This window comes from Jaculus jaculus, chromosome 5, assembly GCF_020740685.1.
Source record: "Jaculus jaculus isolate mJacJac1 chromosome 5, mJacJac1.mat.Y.cur, whole genome shotgun sequence".
Classification (NCBI taxonomy): domain Eukaryota; kingdom Metazoa; phylum Chordata; class Mammalia; order Rodentia; family Dipodidae; genus Jaculus; species Jaculus jaculus.
In genome coordinates this window covers 125783779-125789780 of record NC_059106.1, presented here as the reverse complement: position 1 = coordinate 125789780, position 6002 = coordinate 125783779, and the positions used below count along the sequence as shown (strand labels likewise).

General features: G+C 45.4%; 1 non-coding gene across 1 annotated transcript; it reads right to left on the bottom strand.

Annotated features, from left to right (window-relative positions):
- Nucleotides 1-340: 340 nt before the first annotated feature.
- Nucleotides 341-474, bottom strand: LOC123461271. The gene has a single exon (XR_006637558.1). It is a non-coding gene; the product is annotated as a small nucleolar RNA SNORA70 (small nucleolar RNA).
- Between the last annotated feature and the right edge of the window lie 5528 nt (nt 475-6002).

Below are 6002 nucleotides of genomic sequence, written 5' to 3'. Positions count from 1 at the left end.
GTCCAGGGGACCACGACTGGGATATGTCTGACCTCACAGTCATCAGGGATGAGCCGTTTCTCAGCTAACATATCTTCAAAGTCATCTGCATTGAACTTGGTGAAGCCCCACTTCTTTGACATATGGATCTTTGGGAGGCCAGGAAACTTGAACTTGGCTCTGCGCAGGGCCTCAATCGCACACTCTTTATTCTGCAGCTTGGTACAGAAGGACATGCTAACCTGGCCAATGTAATTCCTGGCCACTGTGTCCTGGGGCTTCCCACAAGGATGCCCCCCCATACCTGTGTGGAGCCTAGAATGGGAAAAGCATGAGATCAGAAATATGGATGTCTACAAAAAACGGTCCTCAAGGTCCCTTAGGGCCACCTGCATGAGCAACAGGTTACTCCACTCCCAAGGAGGCTGCTGTCTGCAGCCACTGCACACTGGGCCACCATGAGGAAAGGAACGCAGTCGGCTTAACTGGCTATAGACAATTGAACATTCTGAAGACCTTGTTAGGAAATATTATCATATTGTATGATGCTTCTAGGGGGTAAACAATTAATAATCAGTGCCAACTAAGCTCATATCTACACACTGAATAAAACCTGGGAGCCATAAGGATGACAAGCTTGGGAACACAATGACCTAGACATCACTCCAGTAAGGAGAACTGGTAGGTTTTACAATACACTTATTAAGGACATGAAAACTCTGGTTAATTTATAAAAACAACAGACTGATAGTGGGAATGACGTCACGTCATTAGTCACAGTCTAAAAGCAAACAACAATTTTTGCTAAGTTGGTGGATTTAAAACAGAAGCATGTCCTGGGCGGATCACACAGCCCTTCTTCCTTTGCCTCTGTGTGTCTGGCCGGGAGTTTTTGTCTGCGGAGGTCATCCCGACCAAATCCTCAGGTCAACAGCTTAGAATGAGATCTTCAGGCCATGAAGCCGATTATCACAGCAGAACATTTTTTTTTAATTAATTAATTATTTATTTATTTTTATTTATTTGAGAGTGACAGACAGAGAAAGAGGCAGAGAGAGAAAGAAAGAATGGGCATGCCAGGGCTTCCAGCCACTGCAAACGAACTCCAGATGCATGCGCCCCCTTGTGCATCTGGCTTACGTGGGTCCTGGGGAATCGAGCCTTGAACTGGGGTCCTTAGGCTTCACAGGCAAGTGCTTAACCGCTAAGCCATCTCTCCAGCCCAGAACATTTCTTAAAGAATAAACGTTACCTAATGACATTGTACATTATTCCACCAACAAAATGGCACTGTTGATTAAAAGCGAGGTTTTAAAACTTTTTGCCATTAAAGAAGACATACATCAGAATGATTGAAAAGTATTGTTAATTTGACCTTATAGTAAATACCTTCATTTTTTCAGTTTTACAAACATATAACATATCAGAATAATAAACACACATGAAAAGGCTATTCCAAGACTTCTTTCTCACCCAACAACAATCTCCATCTCATACTTTCTTAAAAAAGTATTTATCTGCAAGCAGAGAGAGAGAGAGAGATAGTGGATGTGCCCCCAGGACCCTAGTTGCGTGTGCTGCTTTAAGCATCTTGCTTTACGTGGGTCCTGGTGAACTGAACCTTAGTCATTAGGCTTTGTAGACAAATGCCTTACCTGCTGAATCATTTCTCCAGCTCCCCCATCTCATACCTTCAAAATAAAAGGTATCAAAATACAAGACAGCTGGGCGTGGTGGCACACGCCTTTAATCCCAGCACTCAAGAGGCAGAGGTAGGAGGATTGCTGTGATTTCAAGGCCACCCTGAGACTCCATAGTGAATTCCAGGTCAGCCTGGGCTAGAGTGAGACCCTATCTGGAGAAAAAAAAAACCAACAACAAAAACAACAAGAGAGATATCAGCTAAGGCATTTGCCTGTGAAGCCTAAGGACCCCAGTTCAATTCCCCAGGACCCACATAAGCCAGATGCACAAGAGGGCACCTGTGTCTAGAGTTCATTTGCAGTGGCTAGAGGCCCTGGCATGCCCATTCTCTCTTTCTCTCTATCTGTCTCTTTCTCTCTCATAAATAAATAAAATATAAAAAAAATACAAGAGAGACCGAAAGCTGGGCATTGTTGCGCACACCTTTAATGCCAGCACTTGAGAGGCAGAGGTAGGAGGATCATTATGAGTTTGAGGCCACCCTGGGACTACATAGTGAATTCTAGGTCAGCCTGAGCTAGAGTGAGACCCTACCTTGGAAAACAAAAAGAGAGAGAGAGAGAGACTGATTGAGACGAGGGAGGGATATGAAGGAGAATGGCATTGTGAAGGGGAAAGTGAGGGAGGAGGGAATTATGGTTTATTGTCTATAATTATGGAAGTTGTCAATAATAAAAAAAGCGATTAAACACACCTGATGTTAAATTTACCAATTTAATCTTTTTCTCTCTCACTCCCTTTCTTGCTCTCTTTCTCTCTTTCAGACAGGGTCTCTGTCTATAGCCAGGCTGGCTCAGATCCACAACCCTTCATGTCTCAGCCTCCTGAGTGCTGGGATTGCAGGTGTGTGCCCCACACTCAGCCTCACTGTACCAGTGCCACTCAGAGACACTGAGTACATTCTCATTGCTATTCAGTGACAGTCACTGTCTATCTCCAGAAACCTTTCTTCACTTAACACGGACACTCTGTACCATGAAACACCACCAGCTCTGACAACCACCATTCTACTTCCTGTCTGTATGACTCGGACCACTTTAGGGCCCTCACTTACATGTCGGTCCTGTTGTACCTGCTTATTTCACTGAGTCTAATCACCTCAAGGGAAATTGGTGGCAATGGTGTCTGTGCTGGTTTGATTCAGGTGTCTGCCATAAAGTTAGGTGTTCTGAATGCCAGGTTCCCAGATGATGGAGATTTGGGAATTAACACTTCCTGGAGGCAGTGTATTGTTGGGGGCGGGCTTATGGGTATTAAAGCCAGTGTCCCCTTCCCAGTGTTTGGCACACTCTCCTGTTGCTATTGTCCACCTTATGTTGGCTAGGGGGTGATGTCTACCCTCTGCTCATGCCATTGTTTTCCCCTGCCATCATGGAGCTTCCCCTCGTCTGTAAGACAAAATAAACCTTCCCCCACCCTTCCAAAGTTGCTCTTGGTCAGGTGATTTATGCCAGCAATGCAACTCTGACTGCAACAGTAATGTTTATACCAAGGAGTGGGATTGCTGCTAGACACCTGACTGTGTCGCTTGGGTCTTGTGGAGCTGATTTTCAAGGGGAATGTGGAAGGATTCGAAACCTTGGCCTAAGAGATGCCTTGCGGTGCTATAAGTAAAACTTGGTGGACTATTCTGGTCAGAGTTGAAAGACCTGAATGCAGTAAGAACTATGGACTATGAGGTTTGGCTTATGAGGGTGAGAAAGAGCTTTACCTGGACTAGGCTAGAAGCAGTTTGTGTGAGAGGCTTGCTGTTGTGGTTGTGTCTTGAGAAGCTGTGCAGGGTTGCATTGCATAGAAATGGACTGGTATGAGCAGAGGGATATGGCACAGAAAAAAAATGAAATCTTTGAGTGAAACTTCTGTGCATTCAACTACAATTGAGAGATTATAACCTTTAAGATTGGGCCAGCTGACCAGCACTGGGACAAAAGAAAGAATGTAGACACTTTTGAAGGGGTCTGAGTGCTCAAGTAGTGTCCTGTTCTTCAAAGTCTGCTTTATTCTCTCCTGAATTAACAAATCGGCACCCTACCTGATATTGTGGAATATAAGAAATACATGAGAGGGTCATTGAGTTTGCAACATGGTCTTGTGTTTTGGAAATGGCCATGAGCAGTGTGAAGCAGGTTTGCTGGATGCCTACAAGGAGACCACATGGGGCCATGAGGATGAACCATAAGTTGTAGTGGAGACTCAGTGGAGATGCCGGGACATGAGATGGCTGCCAGCCCCAGATGAAGGTTTCCAGGCCTGTGAGTAGCCTAGCTGAAGGGGTGGGATTTGAATTCCAGAGACCTGTTGATGGTTAGAATTCTCAGACTTGGAGATTTGACACTGACTAGAGTTGTTGGACTTGAAGCTACAGAGTTTGAAGTGTGTCCTGGTTGTTTTAAATCTTGTATTGGTTGAATATTTCTTTGCTCTGCTCAATGCCATCTTTTGCAGTTTGAATATTGATTCTGTGTCGTTATGGGTTTTGAGGGGATTTTTTTGTATTGTGGCTCAGTGAAAAGGTCTTGAACTATGGGAATGTTTGAACATCATTGGGGTTGATAAAAATTATGGGGATGTTTAAAGTTGGACTGAGGGACTTCCGGTTAAGATGGTGGTGTAGGTACCACGCCAAAGCAGCCTGGGGGGAAAAAAAGACCAAAAAACCTCAGCAAAATACACACTTTTACTAAAAAGTGAGGTGTATAGGAAACTGAAGCGGCAGCGGAGAAGTAGGAGACATCCAGAGCATCCAGAGCCCGCACAGGCCGGCAAAAGTGGCCCTGGCAGCTCTGCCAACCGCGGCGGCGGGGCGCACCAGAAAGCCGCCAGACTCGGCTCCAGCCGCAGGAAAAGCCAGGTGCGGGCGCTTCCCCTCACACCGCGCTCTCCGCAACTCAGGAAACATGAGGGGAGAGCGGCAGTGAGCAGCGGAGGAGCAGACCGCGAGGTAGAGGAACACGTGGAGCAGCGAGAGAACCAGAGCAGCCTCGGCTCCCTCCCCTCCCCCACCGCCTGAGCCCAGCTCCAGCGAACAGAGCAGCGGCCCGGGACCCGGCCACGCCACCCTGAGCTGACAGCGGGACCCAAGCAGGAGCAGAGTTCGGCAACAACATCAGCAGCTCCGGAACTGGTACCAGTGGCCCCAGCAGCAGCAGACACAGGAGCGGCAGCAGCAGCAGACCCAGGAGTGGCAACAACAGCAGACCCAGAAGCAGCAGCAGTTCCAGCAGCGGGGGTGCTGATCTGCAGGGCCACAGTTGCCAGGCTTGGTTTGCCCCGCAGGAAAAGCCAGTGCCCAGCTCCAGAAATCAGAACAGCAGCCCGACGACCCAGGCAGCAACTTGACTGAGACCAAAATCATCCAAGGTAACTGGGTTTGCACCAGGGAAGGGTCTCACTTGGTCACAAGCTGACTGGGATCCCTCAACAGACCAGAAATCTTAACCTCTGTGTTGATAGAGGATCTGGTTGTTATAATAACTACTCTGGCATACATACTTGGGGCTGTTTTTGACTGAATGGGTACAGTGTTTAGTTAACTTTTAGAATCTACCGGTGTTTTATTCCACTCAGCCTACTTGAATACTCCCATAGCAGGGAAACTCAACCCCTAGGAGCACCTTTGTAGATACTCTCAGAGTCTTGAGAGCCACATCTAACACCTTAAGCTCCTACCCTGAAAATATATAACATCAAATCAATTGATACAGCTAAGAATACACAGCTAGCTAGAAAATCCAAGCATTAACTTAATCCAAGATGCAAAAATATATACATTATAACACAAGAAACACTAAAAAGCAAGACGATATAAATCCACCTAAAAATATTAATGCATCAGAAATGACCCCTAGTGAGAACGAGTTAGAGGAAATGCCTGAGAAAGATTTCAAAAGAATGATTGTAAATATGTTCAAAGAAGTCAGAGAACAAATCAAAGGAGTCAAAGAGGAACTTAAAGAGGAAATCAAAGGAATCAAAGAAGATGCAGGACACCAATTTAATGAAATAAAGGAGGCAATACAAGACATGAATAAGGAAATAGAAATAATAAAGAAAAACCAGTCAGAATTACTAGCAATGAAGAACACAGTTAATGAAATAAAAAACTTTGTAGAAAATCTCACCAGTAGAATGGATGAAGGAGAGGACAGAATATCTAAGCTAGAAGACCAGGTGGCAGATCTAATACAGTCCAACAAAGAGAAAGACAAGCTTATAGAAGAGTATGAGTGGGAATTTCAAGATATTCGGGACACTATGAAAAGATCAAATATTAGAATTCAGGGCATAGTAGAAGGAGAAGAATTTCACTCAAAAGGGAT